At 43.9% G+C, this 21423-nt stretch overlaps 1 protein-coding gene across 2 annotated transcripts in view; it reads left to right on the forward strand.

Annotated features, from left to right (window-relative positions):
- LOC109866335 (sodium-dependent multivitamin transporter-like) overlaps positions 1 to 21423 on the forward strand; it is a 58197-nt gene that overhangs the window by 22901 nt on the left and 13873 nt on the right. The gene's annotated exons all lie outside the window — the stretch shown is intronic.

Below are 21423 nucleotides of genomic sequence, written 5' to 3' on the forward strand. Positions count from 1 at the left end.
TAAACATGGCCATTAATAATTGCATAATAGCACAAGGCTACAACAACAATAAACACAAGTTATAGGCTATGTATTAAATATGTTTGCCAACTCCAGGTAGGTTCCCAAGGGGCACAAATGTATTTGCAATGACTCCAGTGATATCATTTCAACATGTTTATTGAATCAAATGGTAGGCTACTTGATGCAAATGGAGGCTATCATTCTCTACTTTTGATGTCAGTTTCATTGTGGACTTTTACCAATATCACGGCACCAAAATGTCATGATACTTATACCAACATTTTTAGAATACTTTTTCAGCCCTACTGTTTCCATCAGAGCAACATATGACGTCCTTCCAACACCAGTTAATCTTCACCAATGGTATGGTGAAGATCCGGACTGTGCCCTCTGTTCCATGCCAGCCAACCTCAGGCACATTCTCACAGGGTGTAAAACAAGCCTCACCCAAGGACGCTATACTTGGCGTCACAACCAAGTCCTTAAAAACCTTGCGTCCGCCCTGGAGGACAAGCGAGCTGCCACCAACTCCCTACCACCCACAGCAGCATCACACTCCTTACGGACAAACTTTGTCCGCGAAGGGGCTAAACCACCGAAGAGCGGCTCTACACCATTAGAGCGAGACAAGCTGCGCTTGGCCCGCGACTGGAAAATGCTAGCTGACATTGGCTGGCAACTTGTGTTTCCTCCGGAGATCGCAACCACCACCCTAAGACCTGACAGGGTGCTCTGGTCCCGTTCGCTCAATAAGGTCTTCATCATTGAGCTCACAGTACCCTGGGAGGACTCAGTAGATGAGGCTTATGAGCGAAAACATCTGCGCTATGCTGATCTAGCTGCCGAAGCACGGCATCATGGCTGGAACACAGAAGTCCGACCAGTGGAGGTGGGCTGCAGAGGTTTTGTGGCAACATCTACAACCAGACTGCTTAGAGACCTGGGAATTAAGGGCCAGAGCCAGCGTTCGGCAATCAAAGCTGTATCGGAGGCGGCAGAAGGCAGCAGTCAGTGGCTCTGGATGAAGAGGAAAGACCCCAGCTGGGCCCCGAAGCGAGAGGGCCAGGAGGTATGCGGTCAACAATGCTTGACTCAGGGAGGAGGACGCCCCTGCCATGCATACTCCAATGGGATGTTGGCTATCAACAACAAGGCAACTCCTATGACTAATTGGGAATGGGACGCAAGCGTAGGATTGATCAACCTGTCGCTGGCCGCCTTTGGGGAGGGTGTATAGTGTGAAAGGCTGAAACACCCTAGGAACCATTAACTCTTGGAAGTGCTTGCACAAAGGATAGTAACATCTCATCCTGTGTTCTTGGAATCCAAAGAACCTGCTACAAAATGTTTATAAATTCAGTTGAATTTAACCAACAGCCACTATAGTCTCAATAATATCCAGTTCACTTTCATGCGCATTGCACAGGCTGTAATCAGCCAGCCTCATCCCCAACCAGCCCTACTGCTACTCTCTGTCCACTCTTCACCTGTCTATTCCACCTTCAGTTCTAAAACAATATATAATTTAGCCGTGATGGCTAGCAGGGATGCACACCCAGACCCTGATGAGTCTTCTGTTAGATTTGTCCGTTTTGTTACATTGGAGCGGAGTGCAAAGCAAGCAATGTTGACACGTTATATCGTTTCATCACCTGTTATAACCAAGAGCACAGATCAGTCAGAGTAGACTTTGCAAGTTCACTGTCATGCTGCCTCTGAGTGTCAGAGGCTACACGCATGCAGCTTTACAGCAAAGAAAACTACTTGTCTCTAGCTTAAACGGTTAAAACAATATGACCCACGTTACCAAATATACCTTTTCTCTTTCTATCGGGATTCGTGCGCATTTTCTTTGATTTCACACATCATGTCGCGGGCCATTTTAAACTAATCCCGGGTCACTAGTTATTGGTTTGATAACAAACTATGTTGTTCAATCATGTTACTAACTAACAACCTAGTAACTTGACATTAGGTTTAGGCAAATTTGTTTGGCCCAGGAAGAAAGGAAAAGGGTTTGCTACTCATGAGATGTGCTTCAAAAGGTAGGATTATAGGCCTAATGTAAGCCTAAACTATATCAACAATCGATTCAATTCTGGTGCTCCTTAAATTCTGTTTGTTGCCGAACATTTTAAAAGTTGGGAGCTGTGTGTGTGTTTTACAAGAGCGAGGGAGACGGTGTGGGAGGAAGAGTGTGTGTGTGTTTTACGAGAGCGAGGAAGAGTGTGTGTGTGTTAACTGAAGAGTAAAGGTTTCATGCAGTGTTTTCTCCTTACTGACACAATAACATGCAGATCATTATGCATGTATATCACAGGAGGTTGGTGGCACCAGAATTTTTTTTATTATTTTTTTTATTTCACCTTTATTTAACCAGGTAGGCTTGTTGAGAACAAGTTCTCATTTGCAACTGCGACCTGGCCAAGATAAAGCATAGCAGTGTGAGCATACAACAAAGAGTTACACATGGAGTAAACAATTAACAAGTCAATAACACAGTAGAAAACAAAGGGGGAGTCTATATACAATGTGTGCAAAAGGCATGAGGAGGTAGGCAAATAATTACAATTTTGCAGATTAACACTGGAGTGATGAATGATCAGATGGTCATGTACAGGTAGAGATATTGGTGTGCAAAAGAGCAGAAAAGTAAATAAATAAAAACAGTATGGGGATGAGGTAGGTGAAAAAGGGTGGGCTATTTACCAATAGACTATATACAGCTGCAGCGATCGGTTAGCTGCTCAAATAGCTGATGTTTGAAGTTGGTGAGGGAGATAAAAGTCTCCAACTTCAGCGATTTTTGCAATTCGTTCCAGTCACAGGCAGCAGAGTACTGGAACGAAAGGCGGCCAAATGAGGTGTTGGCTTTAGGGATGATCAGTGAGATACACCTGCTGGAGCGCGTGCTACGGATGGGTGTTGCCATCGTGACCAGTGAGCTGAGATAAGGCGGAGCTTTACCTAGCATGGACTTGTAGATGACCTGGAGCCAGTGGGTCTGGCGACGAATATGTAGCGAGGGCCAGCCGACTAGAGCATACAAGTCGCAGTGGTGGGTGGTATAAGGTGCTTTAGTGACAAAACGGATGGCACTGTGATAGACTGCATCCAGTTTGCTGAGTAGAGTGTTGGAAGCCATTTTGTAGATGACATCGCCGAAGTCGAGGATCGGTAGGATAGTCAGTTTTACTAGGGTAAGCTTGGCGGCGTGAGTGAAGGAGGCTTTGTTGCGGAATAGAAAGCCGACTCTTGATTTGATTTTCGATTGGAGATGTTTGATATGAGTCTGGAAGGAGAGTTTGCAGTCTAGCCAGACACCTAGGTACTTATAGACGTCCACATATTCTAGGTCGGAACCATCCAGGGTGGTGATGCTAGTCGGGCATGCGTGTGCAGGCAGCGACCGGTTGAAAAGCATGCATTTGGTTTTACTAGCGTTTAAGAGCAGTTGGAGGCCACGGAAGGAGTGTTGTATGGCATTGAAGCTTGTTTGGAGGTTAGATAGCACAGTGTCCAAAGACGGGCCGAAAGTATATAGAATGGTGTCGTCTGCGTAGAGGTGGATCAGGGAATCGCCCGCAGCAAGAGCAACATCATTGATATACACAGAGAAAAGAGTCGGCCCGAGAATTGAACCCTGTGGCACCCCCATAGAGACTGCCAGAGGACCGGACAGCATGCCCTCCGATTTGACACACTGAACTCTGTCTGCAAAGTAATTGGTGAACCAGGCAAGGCAGTCATCCGAAAAACCGAGGCTACTGAGTCTGCCGATAAGAATATGGTGATTGACAGAGTCGAAAGCCTTGGCAAGGTCGATGAAGACGGCTGCACAGTACTGTCTTTTGGGGAGGACGGGCTTCTGTTAATGGCCGGTGCGGAATGAGTGGAATGGTATCAAACACATGGTTTCTATGTGTTTGATGCCATTCCATTTGTGCCGTTCCAGCCAGTAGTATAAGCCGTCTCTCTTCAGCAGCCTCCACTGATGTATATTCCTTCCTCCCGTTCCTCCAGCCAAATCACAGGTAGGCCTTTGCAAATATGAGTAAATCAGCCATTTCTATGCAGCATTCTATTATGCAGTGTGAAGTTGTGTTGTAGACGTGTGAATTTCAGTGACAGGTTTTTGGAGAATGTTTATAAAACAGGAACAAGCTTCCGGGGGACGGAGCTAACCGGATGCTAGGCTACTTTTCTTTTTTCACCGTGGTATCGCGATACTTGGCCTGGTATCATATTGTTTGTAAAATGCTGGTATCGTGACAAGCCTACTGCCTGATAGTCAGCCGCAGGTCACAGCCAAAAATATATACAGTGGGGCAAAAAACGTATTTAGTCAGCCACCAATTGTGCAAGTTCTCCCACTTAAAAAGATGAGAGAGGCCTGTAATTTTCATCATAGGTACACTTCGACTATGACAGAGAAAATGAGAAATAAAATCCACAAAATCACATTGTAGGATTTTTTATGAATTTATTTGCAAATTATGGTGGAAAATAGACACCTGTCTATATAAGGTCCCACAGTTGACCGTGCACGTCAGAGCAAAAATCAAGCCATGAGGTTGAAGGAATTGTCCGTAGAGCTCCGAGACAGGATTGTGTCGAGGCACTGATCTGGGGAAGGGTACCAAAATAATTCTGCAGCATTGAATGTCCCCAAGAACACAGTGGCCTCCATCATTCTTAAATGGAAGAATTTTGGAACAAACTAGACTCTTCCTAGAGCTGGCCGCCCGGCAAAACTGAGCAATCGAGAAGGTGACCAAGAACCCGAGATCACTCTGACAGAGCTCCAGAGTTCCTCTCCACCAATCAGGCGGTAGAGTGGCCAGATGGAAGCCAATCCTCAGTAAAAGGCACATGACAGCCTGCTTGGAGTTTGCCAAAAGGTACCTAAAGGACTCTCAGACCATCAGTTTCAAGATTCTCTGGTCTGATGAAACCAAGATTGAACTTTGTGTCCTTAATGTTAAGTGTCATGTCTGGAGGAAAGCTGGTACCATGCCTATTGTGAAGCATGGTGGCCGCATCCTGCTGTGGATGATGTTATTCAGCGGCAGGGACTGGGAGACTAGTCAGGATCGAGGGAAAGACAAACTAAGCAAAGTACTGAGAGATCCTTGATGAAAATCTGCTCCAGAGCACTCAGGACCTCCGACTGGGGCAAAGGTTCACCTTCCAACAGGAAAACAACCCTAAGCACACAGCCAAGACAACGCAGGAGTGGCTTCGGGACAAGTCTCTGAATGTCCTTGAGTGGCCCAGCCAGAGCCTGCACTTTAACCTGATCAAACATCTCTTGAGACACCTGAAAATAGCTGTGCAGTGACACTCCCCATCCAACCAGACTTGAGTGGATCTGCAGAGAAGAATGCGAGAAACTCCCCAAATACAGGTTTGCCAAGTAGAGGTTGACCGATTTCAAGTTTTCATAATCGGTAATCAGAATTTTTGGATGCAGATTATTGCCGATTTACATTTCACTCTACGAGGAGACTGCGTGGCAGGCTGACTACATGTTACGCGAGTGCAGCAAGGAGCCAAGATACGTTTAATGCTCGCTAGCAACTTATCTTATAAAAAACAATCAATCTTAACATAATCACTAGTCTCCTCGTGGAGTGCAATGTAAGGCAGGTGGTTAGAGCGTTGGACTAGTAACCGGAAGGTTGCAAAAACGAAACCCCGAGCTGACAAGGTAAAAATATGTCATTCTGCCCCCGAATAAGGCAGAACCTATTAAGGCTACCCCCCTACTTTTAATAATGACATATCAGGCAATTTCCGGCCAAACGTTCCCCTAGCGGGATGTATGTCCTAGACAGGTTTTAACCCACTGTTCCTAGGCCGTCATTGAAAATAAGAATGTGTTCTTAACTGACTTGCCTAGATAAATAAAGGTGTAAAAAAATAAATAATAATAATTTGGCAAAGCGGTGTCCAAAAATACTGATTACCGATTGTTATGAATACTTGAAATCTTCCCTAATTAATCGGCCATTCCGATTTAATCAGTAGACCTCTAATAAGAATAGTTTCACATTTAAAAGTTTATTCGCCATGTGCACAGGATACCATGGATCTAAAATAATAACAATATAATAGACTAACGAATAAAAAACACAAGAACTATGATGCGTTATATAAACACGAGAATGATGAATATACAGGTCAGTGCCAGTACTTTATATTCAATGTGCAGGTGGGTTTATACATAACAAGTGACTGGAGAAGGATGTACATGTAAACAGGGCTGAAAGTGACTGGTTGTAGGAATATACACTGCTCAAAAAAATAAAGGCAACACTTAAACAACACAATGTAACTCCAAGTCAATCGCACTTCTGAGAAATCAAACTGTCCACTTAGGAAGCAACACTGATTGACAATAAATGTCACATGCTGTTGTGCAAATGGAATAGACAACAGGTGGAAATTATAGGCATTTAGCAAGACACCCCAATAAAGGAGTGGTTCTGCAGGTGGGGACCACAGACCACTTCTCAGTTCCTATGCTTCCTGGCTGATGTTTTGGTCACTTTTGAATGCTGGCGGTGCTTTCACTCTAGTGGTAGCATGAGACGGAGTCTACAACCCACACAAGTGGCTCAGGTTGTGCAGCTCATCCAGGATGGGACATCAATGCGAGCTGTGGCAAGAAGGTTTGCTGTGTCTGTCAGCGTAGTGTCCAGAGCATGAAGGCGCTACCAGGAGACAGGCCAGTACATCAGGAGACGTGGAGGAGGCCGTAGGAGGGCAAAAACCCAGCAGCAGGACCGCTACCTCCGCCTTTGTGCAAAGAGGAGCAGGAGGAGCACTGCCAGAGCCCTGCAAAATGACCTCCAGCAGGCCACAAATGCGCATGTGTCTGTTTCTGACCATTTGAGCAGACTCCATGAGGGTGGTATGAGGGCCCGACGTCCACAGGTGGGGGTTGTGCTTACAGCCCAACACCGTGCAGGACGTTTGGCACTTGCCAGAGAACACCAAGATTGGCAAATTCGCCACTGGTGCCCTGTGCTCTTCACAGACGAAAGCAGGTTCACACTGAGCACATGTGACAGACGTGACAGAGTCTGGAGACGCCGTGGAGAACGTTCTGCTGCCTGCAACATCCTCCAGCATGACCGGTTTGGCAGTGGGTCAGTCATGGTGTGGGGTGGCATTTCTTTGGGGGGCCGCCCAGCCCTCCATGTGCTCGCCAGAGGTAGCCTGACTGCCATTAGGTACCGAGATGAGATCCTCAGACCCCGTGTGAGACCATATGCTGGTGCGGTTGGCCCTGGGTTCCTCCTAATGCAAGACAATGCTAGACCTCATGTGGCTGGAGTGTGTCAGCAGTTCCTGCAAGAGGAAGGCATTGATGCTATGGACTGGCCCGCCCGTTCCCCAAACCTGAATCCAATTGAGCACATCTGGGACATCATGTCTTGCTCCATCCACCAACGCCACGTTGCACCACAGACTGTCCAGGAGTTGGCCGATGCTTTAGTCCAGGTCTGGGAGGAGATCCCTCAGGAGACCATCCGCCACCTCATCAGGAGCATGCCCAGGCGTTGTAGGGAGGTCATACAGGCACGTGGAGGCCACACACACTTCTGAGCCTCATTTGGACTTGTTTTAAGGACATTACATCAAAGTTGGATCAGCCTGTAGTGTGATTTTTCCACTTTAATTTTGAGTGTGACTCCAAATCCAGACCTCCATGGGTTGATACATTTTATTTCCATTGATACTTTTTGTGTGATTTTGTTGTCAGTGTCACGCCTTGGTCATTGTATTTTGTGTTTTCGTTATATATTTGGTCAGGCCAGGGTGTGACAGGGGTTTATGTTATTGTATTTCGTATTGGGATTTGTAGTATTTGGGATCGCGGCTGATTAGGGGTGTTGTATAGGCTTGGCTGCCTGAGGCGGTTCTCAATCAGCAGTCAGGTGATTCTCGTTGCCTCTGATTGGGAACCGTATTTAGGTAGCCTGAGTTTCGCTTTGTCTTTCGTGGGTGATTGTTCCTGTCTCTGTGTTGTGTCACGTCACCAGATAGGCTGTATTAGGTTTCACGTTCCGTTTGTTGTTTTTGTATTTATTAAGTTATTTCATGTATCGTCACTTTTTCTTCATTAAAGAACATCTGTAACCACCACGCTGCATTTCGGTCCGACTCTCTTTCTACAAACGAAGAACTGCTGCAGGGAGCTGTCAGTCTGCAAGGAGCTGTCAGTCTGCAAGGAGCTGCCAGTCTGCAGGGTGCTGTCAGTCTGCATGGAGCAGTCAGAGCTGTCAGTCTGCATGAAGCAGCCAGAGCTGTCACTCTGCAAGGAGCTGCCAGGCTGCAGGGAGCTGCCAGTCTGCAAGGAGCTGCCAGTCTGCAAGGAGCTGCCAGTCTGCAAGGAGCTGCCAGTCTGCAAGGAGCTGTCAGTCTGCAAGGAACTGTCAGCCTGCATGGAGCAGTCAGAGCTGTCAGTCTGCAAGGAGCTGTCAGCCTGCATGGAGCTGTCAGTCTGCAAGGAGCTGCCAGTCTGCAGGGAGCTGTCAGTCTGCAAGGAGCTGTCAGTCTGCAAGGAGCTGCCAGTCTGCAGGGTGCTGTCAGCCTGCATGGAGCAGTCAGAGCTGTCAGTCTGCATGAAGCAGCCAGAGCTGCCAGTCTGCAAGGAGCTGTCAGCCTGCATGGAGCAGTCAGAGCTGTCAGTCTGCATAGAGCAGCTAGATCCGCCAGTCAGCCATGATCTTCTAGATCTGCCAGTCAACCAGATTCTTCCAGATCAGCCTGTCAACCAGAATCTTCCAGATCTGCTAGTCAACCAGAATCTTCCAGATCTGCTAGTCAACCTCAATCTTCCAGATACGCCAGCCAGCCAGGATCTACCGGAGCCTACTACCTACCTGAGCTTCATCTCAGTACTGGGCTTCCTCTCAGTACTGGGCTTCCCCTCAGTTCCGGGCTGCCCCTCAGTTCCGGGCTGCCCCTCAGTCCCGAGCTGCCCCTCAGTCCCGAGCTGCCCCTCAGTCCCGAGCTGCCTCAGTCCCGAGTTGCCCCTCAGTCCCGAGTTGCCCCTCAGTCCCGAGCTGTCCCTCAGTCACGAGCTGCTCCTCAGTTCTGTGGGGTTCTGGGTGAGGACTATTAGGCCATGGTCGGCGGCGAGGGTGGATTATCCCAGGACGCGAAGGGGAGGAACTATGACATTTATGGAGTGGGGTCCATGTCCCGAGCCGGAGCCGCCACCATGGACAGACGCCCACCCGGACCCTCCCTATGGTTTTGAGGTGCGTCCGGGAGTCCGCACCTTGGGGGGGGGGGGGGGGTTCTGTCACGCCTTGGTCATTGTATTTTGTGTTTTCGTTATATATTTAGTCAGGCCAGGGTGTGACAGGGGTTTGTTATTGTATTTCGTATTGGGGTTTGTAGTATTTGAGATCGCGGCTGATTAGGGGTGTTGTATAGGCTTGGCTGCCTGAGGCGGTTCTCAATCAGCAGTCAGGTGATTCTCGTTGCCTCTGATTGGGAACCGTATTTAGGTAGCCTGAGTTTCGCTTTGTCTTTCGTGGGTGATTGTTCCTGTCTCTGTGCTGTGTCACGTCACCAGATAGGCTGTATTAGGTTTCACGTTCCGTTTGTTGTTTTTGTATTTATTAAGTTATTTCATGTATCGTCACTTTTTCTTCATTAAAGAACATGAGTAACCACCACGCTGCATTTCGGTCCGACTCTCTTTCTACAAACGAAGAACGCCGTTACAGTCAGCACATTCAACTATGTAAAGAAAAAAGTATTTAATAAGAATGTCATTCATTCAGATCTAGGATGTGTTATTTTAGTGTTCCCTTTATTTTTTTGAGCAGTGTATAAATACTTATTGTAATATACTAATGGTAATATATATATATATACGGGAGTAATAGTCATAGGATAAATACTCATGTTTATGGCAGTCAATAATCAATGAACAGCAGCGTAATGGAGTAATGCATCTAATCAATGTTAATTTTAGAAACCTGGGTAGATACCTGTGGATGGGTTTATAATCAGTGTGGATAGTCTGTGGGCGATGGAGAGCAGTAGTTGTTTGGCCATTTAAGTCTTATGGCCAGGGGATAGAAGTGGTTTTGGAGTCTGTTTGTCTGAGCCATGATGCACCGGTTCTGTGTGCTGGATGGGAGCTTAGAGAACAGTCTATGTCTCGGGTGGCTGGAGTCTTTGGCACTTTCTCATTCCTTTCTCAGACACCGCTTGGCATGTACGTCCTGGATGGCTGGGAGCACTGATTACTTTATGAACCTCAATGACCTACATATATTGGGAGAAGGCAACCAAGTTGTTGGCAACACGTTTTCAATTGCCCCTGATCATGCATCAAGACTGGCATTTTAAGTAGCTTTCCCTGTTTCTATAAATACCTCTGGCTCTGCAGTAGTTATTTTTCTACCCTGTTGGAGACACACACACAATGCTGACCCATGCTGTGGCTGACTTTATGGCCTGAGACCAGACCAGCAGGGTCTCTCATTAAAGGAGCCATGAAAAATAACCCTCTGTAGCGACAATGAGCAGTGGGCACAGTGTTTCTGTCTCTCTGTTACACGGCTGGCACAGGGCAAGTGAAGCCCCAAAAGACACCACTGCTGTTTCAGCAGCTGTACAACCTGTAATTATATCAAACCTCACTACAAGTGAGTAGGTTGATTTGAATAGGCCCTAAACCTGTTTGCGTTTGCCAATGACTGTATCTAGCCTATTTGATGAGTCTGGAGTCACTCATGACCTTATTTACCATCATTTTCCTAACTGCTGGTATATTTAGGAGCCCAATGCATCGGTTTTGTTTTTCCTGTAGAGATTATGCTGCGGCATGGGCTGCTCTCTCTCGTTGTCTGTTGTACCTCAGAGGTGATGACTCCTAACGAGTGGTGTTTAATTGGTCAGACACCCTGAGTTTGATCACACAGGCTCAGGAGAATCACACAGACAGCCTGTCAAGGCAGGCTTTCACCGTTTGATCATCACAGACCTTGTGACTGGCAGAGATGATTCAACAGGACCACTGAGCCTTAGCCCTAAGCATTTAGCTGGTCAGAAATGGTTGCGATAGATGTTAGGCATTTTGCACTCTTTAACATTGCAGTAAGGACATTTAAAAAAATGTTTTATGTAATTTCTCATGGACAGATCTACATAAATATAACTGGTACCGTAGAATCTTTTGGGACTGAACAAGATGCGAGAAACCATAGTTCTGGTGTTTAGGTTTTTCGCTGGTTATTTGGACAAATCTCGATTCCGCAGGTGTTAGCATCTTTGGAATTTTGGAAGGGGAGATTGTATTTGGCCTGTAACTTGCGAAGAGAGAGGGTGGAGCTCCTCTTTCCGCTTCTCATTCTAGTGTCTCTTGGTCTCTTCTCTTAAGATGTATTGACCCATATCTTAATTGAGCAGCTGACCAATTACGCAAGACTTCAGTTCTGGGTTAACAGTTCAAAATGGATTAAATCTTTATTATTTCCTCACCCATCTACACACAATACCCCATAATGACAATGTGAAAACATGTTTTTAGATTTGTTTGCGCATTTATAAAAAATTAAATACAGTTATCTAAATTACAAAAGTATTCACACCACTGAATCACCTTTTAGAATCACCTTTAAGCAGCGATTACAGCTGTGAGTCTTTCTGGGTAAGTCTAAGTGCTTTGCACACCTGGATTGTACAATATTTGCACATTATTCTTAAATTCTTCAAGCTCTGTCAAGTTGGTTGTTGATCATTGCCAGGCAGCCATTTTCAAGTCTTGCCATAGATTTTCATGCCCATTTAAGTCAAAACTGTAATTAGGCCACTCAGGAACAATCGATGTCATCTTGGTAAGCAACTCCAGTGTGCCGAAATGATTATCACCCTTTTTCTAAACTTTCTTGCCTAGCTAAAATATGAGACTTGATTAATTATCAGCTAAGGTCTTTGAAATATATTGTAAATGTACGTCAGTTTGGTTTTAGACCAGGTCATAGCACTATCTCTGCTGCATCCCTAGTTATAAATTATGTGGTTAACTGTATGGATAAAGGCAACGTGCTGCCCTCTTCATTGACCTATCAAAGGCTTTCGATACTGTTGATCACCCACTGCTAATTCAGAGGCTTTCCTCAATTGGTCTAGGCCAGGCTGCATGTAACTGGTTTAAAAATGACTTGACAGAGAGAACTTTATCTACTTATGGTGTTAAATCAGGTTTCCTGGATATTACGAAAGGTGTCCCGCAGGGGTCGATTCTGTGTCCTGTACTTTTTGCTGTTTACCTTAACAATATCGACTTGTCTGTAAACAATTGTAACCTGCACTTGTATGCCGATGATACTGTTGTGTATGCTATTTACCCCACGGTTGACCAGGTTCTGTGAACTACAGTTTGCCTTTATTGTATTACAGACACACCTTATTCACCTGAAATTAGTATAGATTGCAGGTAAAACTAAGTATATGTTCTCTAGAGCGCATAAAATTAACTCTGATTTAAGTATATGTACTTTGGATGGTGTCCATATTGATTGTGTCCCTGCTTATAAATATCTGGATAGATTTCATCTGGATAGATGAAAAGCTGGCCTTTTTAAATAGAATATTGACGAGTTAGTTAAGAAGCTGAGAATAAAAATGCATTTCATTTAACACGTGTGCTTGTTAAAAGTTAGTTTGTGGAATTTCTTTCCTTCTTAACTTCTTGGCGCACCCATCCCGTTAGCGGGATCATTTTCGTCAACATCCGCTGAATTGCAGAGCGCCAAATTCAAATGAAATTACTAAAAATATTTCATTTTCATGAAATCACAAGTGCAATATAGCAAAACACAGCTTAGCTTGTTGTTAATCCACCTGGCGTGTCAGATTTCAAAAAAGCTTCAAGCTTAATGCTTGAAGAACAGCGACGAGCTGCTGGCAAAACGCACGAAAGTGCCGTTTGAATGAATGCTTACGAGCCTGCTGGTGCCTACCATCGCTCAGTCAAACTGCTCTATCAAACCATAGACTTAATTATAACATAATAACATACAAATACGAGCCTTAGGTCATTAATATGGCCAACTCTGGAAACTATCATCTCGAAAACAAGACATTTATTCTTTCAGTGAAATACTTTATCTAGCGGGTGGCATCCATAAGTCTAAATATTCCTGTTACATTGCACAACCTTCAATGTTATGTCATAATTACGTAAAATTCTGGCAAATTAGTTTGCAAAGAGCCAGGTGGCCCAAACTGTTGCATATACACTGACTCTGTGCAGTCAACGCAAGAAAAGTGACACAATTTCACCTGGTTAAAATTGCCTGCTAACCTGGATTTCTTTTATCTAAATATGCAGGTTAAAAATATATACTTCTGTGTATTGATTTTAAGAAAGCCATTGATGTTTATGGTTAGGTACAGTCGTGCAACCATATGGCTTTTTTCGCAAATGAGCTTTTGTTAAATCATTCCCCTTTTGGGAAGAAAAAGTCTTCACAGAGTTGGCAACTAGCCAGGTTAGCAGGCAATATTAACTAAATATGCAGGTTTAAAAATATATACTTGTGTATTGATTTTAAGAAAGGCATTGATGTTTATGGTTAAGTACACATTGGAGCAAGACAGTCCTTTTTCGCGAATACGCACCGCATTGATTATGTGCAACGCAGGACACGCTAGATAAACTAGTAATATTATCAACCATGTGTAGTTAACTAGTGATTATGATTGATTGATTGTTTTTTATAAGATAAGTTTAATGCTAGCTAAAAACTTACCTTGGCTTCTACTGCATTCGCGTAACAGACAGTCTCCTCGTGGAGTGCAATGTAATCAGGTGGTTAGAGTGTTGGACTAATTAACTGTAAGGTTGCAAGATTGAATCTCCTAGCTGACAAGGTAAAAAATCTGTCATTCTGCCCCTGAACAAGTCAGTTAGGAACAGTGGGTTAACTGACTTGCCTAGTTAAATAAAGGATGAATAAAGGTGTACATTTTTTATCTGCCAAATCGGCATCCAAAAATACCGGTTTCCGATTGTTACGAAAACTTGATCATCGGCCCTAATTAATCGGCCATTCCGATTAATCGGTCGACTTCTACCTCTGATGTCACGTAGGTTGATACATTGCTATGTTTTCATTTATAAGGCCTTTTTACAAAAAGTCCCACTGTACCTAAGATCTTTGCTAAACTTTAGACCTATGAGTGGTCCTATGAGTTACCACACCTGGTCTCAGGGATAGAAAATCCTTTGGTCTCAGGGATAGAAATTCCTTTGGTCTCTACTGAGTTAGGTAAATTAGGCTAAGTTAGGTTTAGTCAGCTTTTATTTGTTGAACAATCTTCAAAATCTTCTTAATTTATGTTTTTGTGCCTCTAGGGCAATTTAGAAAGCTGATTGAGGACCTTTATTACTGTTTTTTAAGGCCATGTTTTTCTTTCTGCTTGCATTTCGTAATTTATATTTTGATGTGAGTATTTTCTGTCATTTATGAAATTCAGGGCTCATCTGTAAAAGAGACTCCCTGATAAAATAAAGGTTCAAATAAATATTTGGCCTTGTATTTTAGGTTATTGTTCTGCTGAAAGGGGAATTCGTCTCCCAGTGTCTGTTTTGAAAGCAGACTGAGCCAGGTTTTCCTCCAGAATTGTGCTCAATTCAGTTTCTTTCTATCCCCCAAAAAAACTATGTAGTCCTTGCTGATGACAAGCACACCCATAACATGATGCAGCCACCACCATGCTTGAAAATATGGAGTGGTACTCAGTGATGTGTTGGATTTGCCCCAAACATAACGCTTTGTATTCAGGACATAAAGTGAATTTAAATGCCAATTTTTGCAGTTTTACTTTAGTGCCTTATTGCAAACAAGATTCATATTTTTGAATATTCTGTTTCTGTACAGGCTTTCTTCTTTTCACTCTTTCAATTAGGTTAGTATTGTGGAGTAACTACAATGTTGTTAATCCATCCTCAGTTTTCTCCTGTCACAGCTATTAAACTCTGTCACTATTTTAAAGTCACCATTGGCCTTCCTCTACGGCAACTGAGTTAGGATGAACACCTATATCTTTGTAGTGACTGGGTTTATTGATACTGGGTATATTGATTCGAATTTTGACCCATCTACCAATAGGTGCCATTCTTTGAGAGGCATTGGAAACCCTCCCTGGTCTTTGTGGTTGAATCTGTGTTTGAAAGTCACTGCTCGACTGAGGGACCTTACAGATAATTGTACAGAGATGAGGTCGTAATTATAAAATTATGTTGAACACTATTTTTTTGCACACAGTGAGTCAATTAAACTTGTGTGACTTGTTACTTATTTAGGCTTGCCATAACAAAGGGGTTGAATATGAATTGACTCGAGACATTTCAGATTTTCATTTTTAATTAACTTGAAAACATGTCTCTAAACATAATTCCAGCATTATGGGGTATTGTGTGTAGGCCAGTGACAGAACATCTCAATATAATCCATTTAAAATGCAGGCTGTACCACAACAAAATGTGGAGAAGTCAAGGAGGTGAGAATACTTTGTGAAGGCTCTGCTAAGTGCAGACCTGAAGGACTCCTTATCAGGACACACAAGGCTGTTTAAATGGGGTTCGGACACATCTGCCACATCATAGAGACACAACATTCATAACCTTGTGTTTATCCTTTTAGCATAAATATTTTAGAAAACCTCCCCCTCTCCTTTGGAAATGGTACTAACTTTTCCCTTTCAGAATGATACTTCCTCTCTGTATAGCCAGCATAGTTTTCTTAATGTCACAGGAGCCAAGGTGTTCTTCTGAAGCGCTTTATGCACTCTCTTTACACAGTTCATCCCCTGAGAGGGTACTCATTATCGTTACCCGTAATAGGAGCCCATCGTTAATTAAGAGAAGCTCAGTAAATCAAATAAAAAAATCACTGTCACATGCGCCAAATACAACAGGTGCAGACCTTACAGTGAAATAAATACTTACAAAGCCCTTATCCACCAATGCTGTTTTAAGAAAATACCCCCCAAAAAGTAGGAGATAAGAATAACAAATAATTAAAGAGCAGCAGTAAATAACAATAGCGGGGCTATATACAGGGGGTGCAGGTACAGAGTCAATGTGTCAACGTATAGGCTAGTAGGTATTGTCATGCATGAGGAAATCTAATTAGCCATAATTACCCAGAAAGGTTGACACATTTTCTTTGCCATAAATCAATGCAGTGAAAGCATAGCTACAGGCTCAAGCAGATTATCATAATCATCATTGGTCCAGCCTACTGGCCTATATTTGTTGAAGCCAGTCACGGGGACTGCTGTAAAATGCAGTCACAAGGTTTACATAAAATGTAATAGACTTGGGTTTTCTCTCGGTGACCTGTAAAAGGACAATGCTGTGTTGTTGGGCGGTGTGTGTGTGTCATGCTCTATCGCTTTCTCCCTCTATCAGAGACCGGATGCCCTCTGTGCTGGTCACAGCTATTGTGCTCCAGCTGGTAGCCTATATCACAATACAATACATGAATCAATCATATGCGGACCGTGGTGGAATCGGAAGTCAACTGAAATGTTCACTTGCTTCCTGTATAAAGTTACAGCATATAAAGTATACACTACTGTTACGTTCCCCAGTTTATGTGTTGTAGTTTGTGTATTTGCATGTGTTTATTTCAGGAAATGGCTTCCTGAAATCCCTCAAGCAGCTGATTGGTCGACTCCAGGGCTAATTGGAGAGCTGACCCCGCCCCCTCGTCAAGACACAGCTGTCTCCAATTACACATTAATTCTGAAGCTATATAAAAGCCAGTGTTCTGTTCAGGAGAGAGATTTTCTGGGAGGTCATTGCAGAGGTTGATTTTCTGGGAGGTCATTGCAGAGGTTGATTTTCTGGGAGGTCATTGCAGAGGTTGATTTTCTGGGAGGTCATTGCAGAGGTTGATTTTCTGGGAGGTCATTGCAGAGGTTGATTTTCTGTAGAGGTCATTGCAGAGGTTGATTTTCTGGGAGGTCATTGCAGAGGTTGATTTTCTGGGAGGTCATTGCAGAGGTTGATTTTCTGGGAGGTCATTGCAGAGAGATTTTCTGGGAGGTCATTGCAGAGATTTTGCTAGAGAGATTTGCTAGAGATTTGGAGGTAGGGATTGCTGAGAGATTTTGCTAGAGGTTGATTCTGCTGGGAGTTCATTGCCGAGAGTTGGTATGTTTTGTGAGTTTGTTGCGCAGATAGAGCTTATTTGATGTCCTTTGTTTCTTAGTTTGTTTGTTTGAAATTGTTTAATATTCTGTTTCATTTGTTCCCAGGGGGAAGGGGAAGGCACCTTGGGAGTGTTTAGGCAAGAGGCCCGCGGGCATACATATACCCGTAGTATATTCATTGTCTAGGCACACTAGGTAAGACCTGGGCGGACCACCCCCTGTATTTTGGTTAGGGCACCAGGTGGTGCTAAATTAGGTAAGTAGTGGGTAGGCAGGTAAGATAGGAGAGGGGGCTTTGAGATGTACTTTCTTTGCTTTGGTTCCGTCCAGCCCCCTTTCCCCATATTACCGAGAAAAGGAATAAAGTCCTTGTAAACGGTACCACATTCTGCCTGTTGTCATCCTTACTTGCACCTACAGTCCATACCTTTTTCGCTTCACGGAGAGTTTAGTTGTAGCAGGGTGTTGCGTTCCCTCTTCATAGAGGCGTGCGTAACAACTACCGTTCAAAAGTTTGGGGTCACTTAGAAATGTCCTTGTTTTTGAAAGGGAAGCACTTTTTTTTTTGTCCATTTTAAAATGACATCAAATTTATCAGAAATACAGTGTAGACATTGTTAATGTTGTAAATGACTATTGTAGCTGGAAACGGCTGATTTGTTATGGAATATTGTGATGGCATTTTTCTGCTTTACCAAATGAGGATAGTTACAAACTTCACACACCAGTCAGTTATTACAAAAATATGTAGTTTAAGTATAAGAGCTTCGCAATAGCCTTTGACTTTCAATGATGCGCTATCTCTAATGAACCATTTGAAAAGTGACTACAGAAAAATACAAAGATCTTTTATAGCCAAGATAAACCCATCTCAACTTACATGACTAACCACAGATCTTAAGAACTGTTCACAAAGAAAGGCTTTTTTGGGCTTCCCGGGTGGCGCAGTGGTCTAGGGCACTGCATTGCAGCACTAGCTGTGCCACCAGAGACTCTGGTTTCGCACCCAGGCTCTGTCGCAGCCGGCCGCGACAGGGAGGTCCGTGGGGTGACGCACAATTGGCTTGTCTTCTTCACGGATGTCTTCTTCCCTTTCTGATATTCTGCATAGCACCAGGGACATGTGAAAGACCAACCTGACCTCTTCCGTCTCTGGGCCCCAGGTGACTGAGCCCCAGCTGAGGGAAAAGTGCAACTGCCAACACTCTAGTCCGAAAGGATACATTCTAATGACAAGTAACATCTTAATTATCTATGTTACCCAACTAATTCTGATTCATCCGCCACAATATCTACGTAGGTGTACAGAGGCCCATTTATCAGCAAGCATCACTCCTGTGTTCCAATGGCATTTTGTGTTAGCTAATCCAAGTTTATAATTTTAAAAGGCTACTTGATCATTAGAAAACCCTTTTGAAATTGTTAGCACAGCTGAAAATTGTTGTGCTGATTAAAGAAGCAATAAAACTCGCCTTTAGAGTAGTTGAGTATCTGGAGCATCAGCATTTCTGGGTTTGATTTCAGGCTCAAAATGTCCAGAAACAAATAACTTTCTTCTGAAACTCATCAGTCTATTCTTGTTCTGAGAAATGAAAGCTATTCCATGCGAGAAATTGCCAAGAAACTGAAGATCCCGTACAGCGCTGTGTACTACTCCCTTCACAGAACAGCACAAACTGGCTCTAACCAGATGTCTTCTGTGCCCATATGAATAACCCTTATGATGTAACTGGAATGATGAGATGGATGTTCTTCTATTGCCGTACGATGTTCGATCTTGTCTAGCCATCTTGTCTCAAGAGGACCACAATGGAAATAAGTCCCAGACTTTGTTATCCTTGATTTTATTCATATGGCTTTTTCAAGTTTTGTGTGCTTGTTTTTTGAAACGGTCGAATTAATAAACTAAAACTAAACTAAAAGACATCATGGGAAGATCAAAAGAAATCAGCCAAGAAGTCTGGTTCATCCTTGGGAGCAATTTCCAAATGCCTGAAGGTACCACGTTCATCTGTACAAAAAATAGTACGCCAGTATAAACACCACGGGACCACACAGCTGTCATACCTCTCAGGAAGGAGACGTTCAAAGTACTTTTACGTACTTTGGTGCGAAAAGTGCAAATCAATCCCAGAACAACAGAAAAGGACCTTGTGAAGATGCTGGAGGAAACGGCTACAAAAGTATCTATATCCACAGTAAAATGAGTCCTATATCGACATAACCTGAAAGGCCGCTCAGCAAGGAAGAAGCCACTTCTCCAAAACCGCCATAAAAAGCCAGACTATGGTTTGCAACTGCACATGGGGACGAAGATCGTACTTTTGGGAGAAATGTGCTCTGGTCTGATGAAACAAAAATTTAACTGTTTGGCCATAATGACCATCATTATGTTTGGAGGGAAAAGGGGGAGGCTTGTCAGCCGAAGAACACCATCCCAACAGTGAAGCACGGTGTTGGCAGCATCATGTTGTGGGGGTGCTTTGCTGCAGGAGGGACTGGTGCACTTCACAAAATAGCTGGTATCACGAGGAAGGAAAATTATGTGGATATATTGAAGCAACATCTCAAGACATCAGTCAGGAAGTCATAGCTTGGTCACAAATGGGTCTTCCAAATGAACAATGACCCCAAGCAAACAGCAAAGTTGTGCCAAAATGGCTTAAGGACAAAAAAAACAAGGTATTAGTGGCCATCACAAAGCCCTGACCTCAATCCTATAGAACATTTGTGGGCAGAACTGAAAAAGTGTGTGAGAGCAAGGAGGCCTACAAACCTGACTCAGGGGCTCTCTCATGCCGTCCCTGGAGGGGGTGCGTCACCTGAGTGGGTTGATTCACTGTTGTGGTCATCCTGTCTGGGTTGGCGCCCCCCCCCTTGGGTTGTGCCGTGGCGGAGATCTTTGTGGGCTATACTCAGCCTTGTCTCAGGATGGTAAGTTGGTGGTTGAAGATATCCCTCTAGTGGTGTGGGGGCTGTGCTTTGGCAAAGTGGGTGGGGTTATATCCTTCCTGTTTGGCCCTGTCCGGGGGTGTCCTCGGATGGGGCCACAGTGTCTCCTGACCCCTCCTGTCTCAGCCTCCAGTATTTATGCTGCAGTAGTTTATGTGTCGGGGGGCTGGGGTCAGTTTGTTATATCTGGAGTACTTCTCCTGTCCTATTCGGTGTCCTGTGTGAATCTAAGTGTGCGTTCTCTAATTCTCTCCTTCTCTCTTTCTTTCTCTCTCTCGGAGGACCTGAGCCCTAGGACCATGCCCCAGGACTACCTGACATGATGACTCCTTGCTGTCCCCAGTCCACCTGGCCATGCTGCTGCTCCAGTTTCAACTTCCTCCTGACTGTGCTGCTGCTCTAGTTTCAACTGTTCTGCCTTATTATTATTCGACCATGCTGGTCATTTATGAACATTTGAACATCTTGGCCATGTTCTGTTATAATCTCCACCCGGCACAGCCAGAAGAGGACTGGCCACCCCACATAGCCTGGTTCCTCTCTAGGTTTCTTCCTAGGTATTGGCCTTTCTAGGGAGTTTTTCCTAGCCACCGTGCTTCTACACCTGCATTGCTTGCTGTTTGGGGTTTTAGGCTGGGTTTCTGTACAGCACTTTGAGATATCAGCTGATGTACGAAGGGCTATATAAATAAATTTGATTTGATTTGATTGATTTGAGTTACACCAGCTTTGTCAGGAGGAATGGGCTAAAATTCACCCAACTTATTGTGGGAAGCTTGTGGAAGGCTACCCGAAACGTTTGACCCAAGTTAAACCATTTTAAAGGCAAGGCTACCAAACACTCAATTAGTATATGTAAACTTCTGACCCACTGGGAATGTGATGAAAGAAATAAAAGCTGAAATTAATCATTCTCTCTGCTATTATTCTGACATTTCACATTCTTAAAATAAAGTGGTGATCCTAACTGACCTAAAACAGGGACTTTTTACTAAGATTAAATGTCAGGAATTGTGAAAAACTGAGTTTAAATGTAGTTGGCTAAGGTGTATGTAAACTTCCGACTTCAACTAATGTATACATACATTTTACATGCATGAGACTTATATACAGCAATCACATAACAACAATACATTACTGAACATAATATATTTAATCCCACCCATCAGCCACTCTCAACCGATCCCACCTATCACCATAGACTATCCTTGTTTGGTTTTCATGTGCCATATATTTTTCAATTGTGCTGTGATGTTTTACACACAT

Source organism: Oncorhynchus kisutch, linkage group LG21 (genome assembly GCF_002021735.2).
Source record: "Oncorhynchus kisutch isolate 150728-3 linkage group LG21, Okis_V2, whole genome shotgun sequence".
Lineage (NCBI taxonomy): Eukaryota > Metazoa > Chordata > Actinopteri > Salmoniformes > Salmonidae > Oncorhynchus > Oncorhynchus kisutch.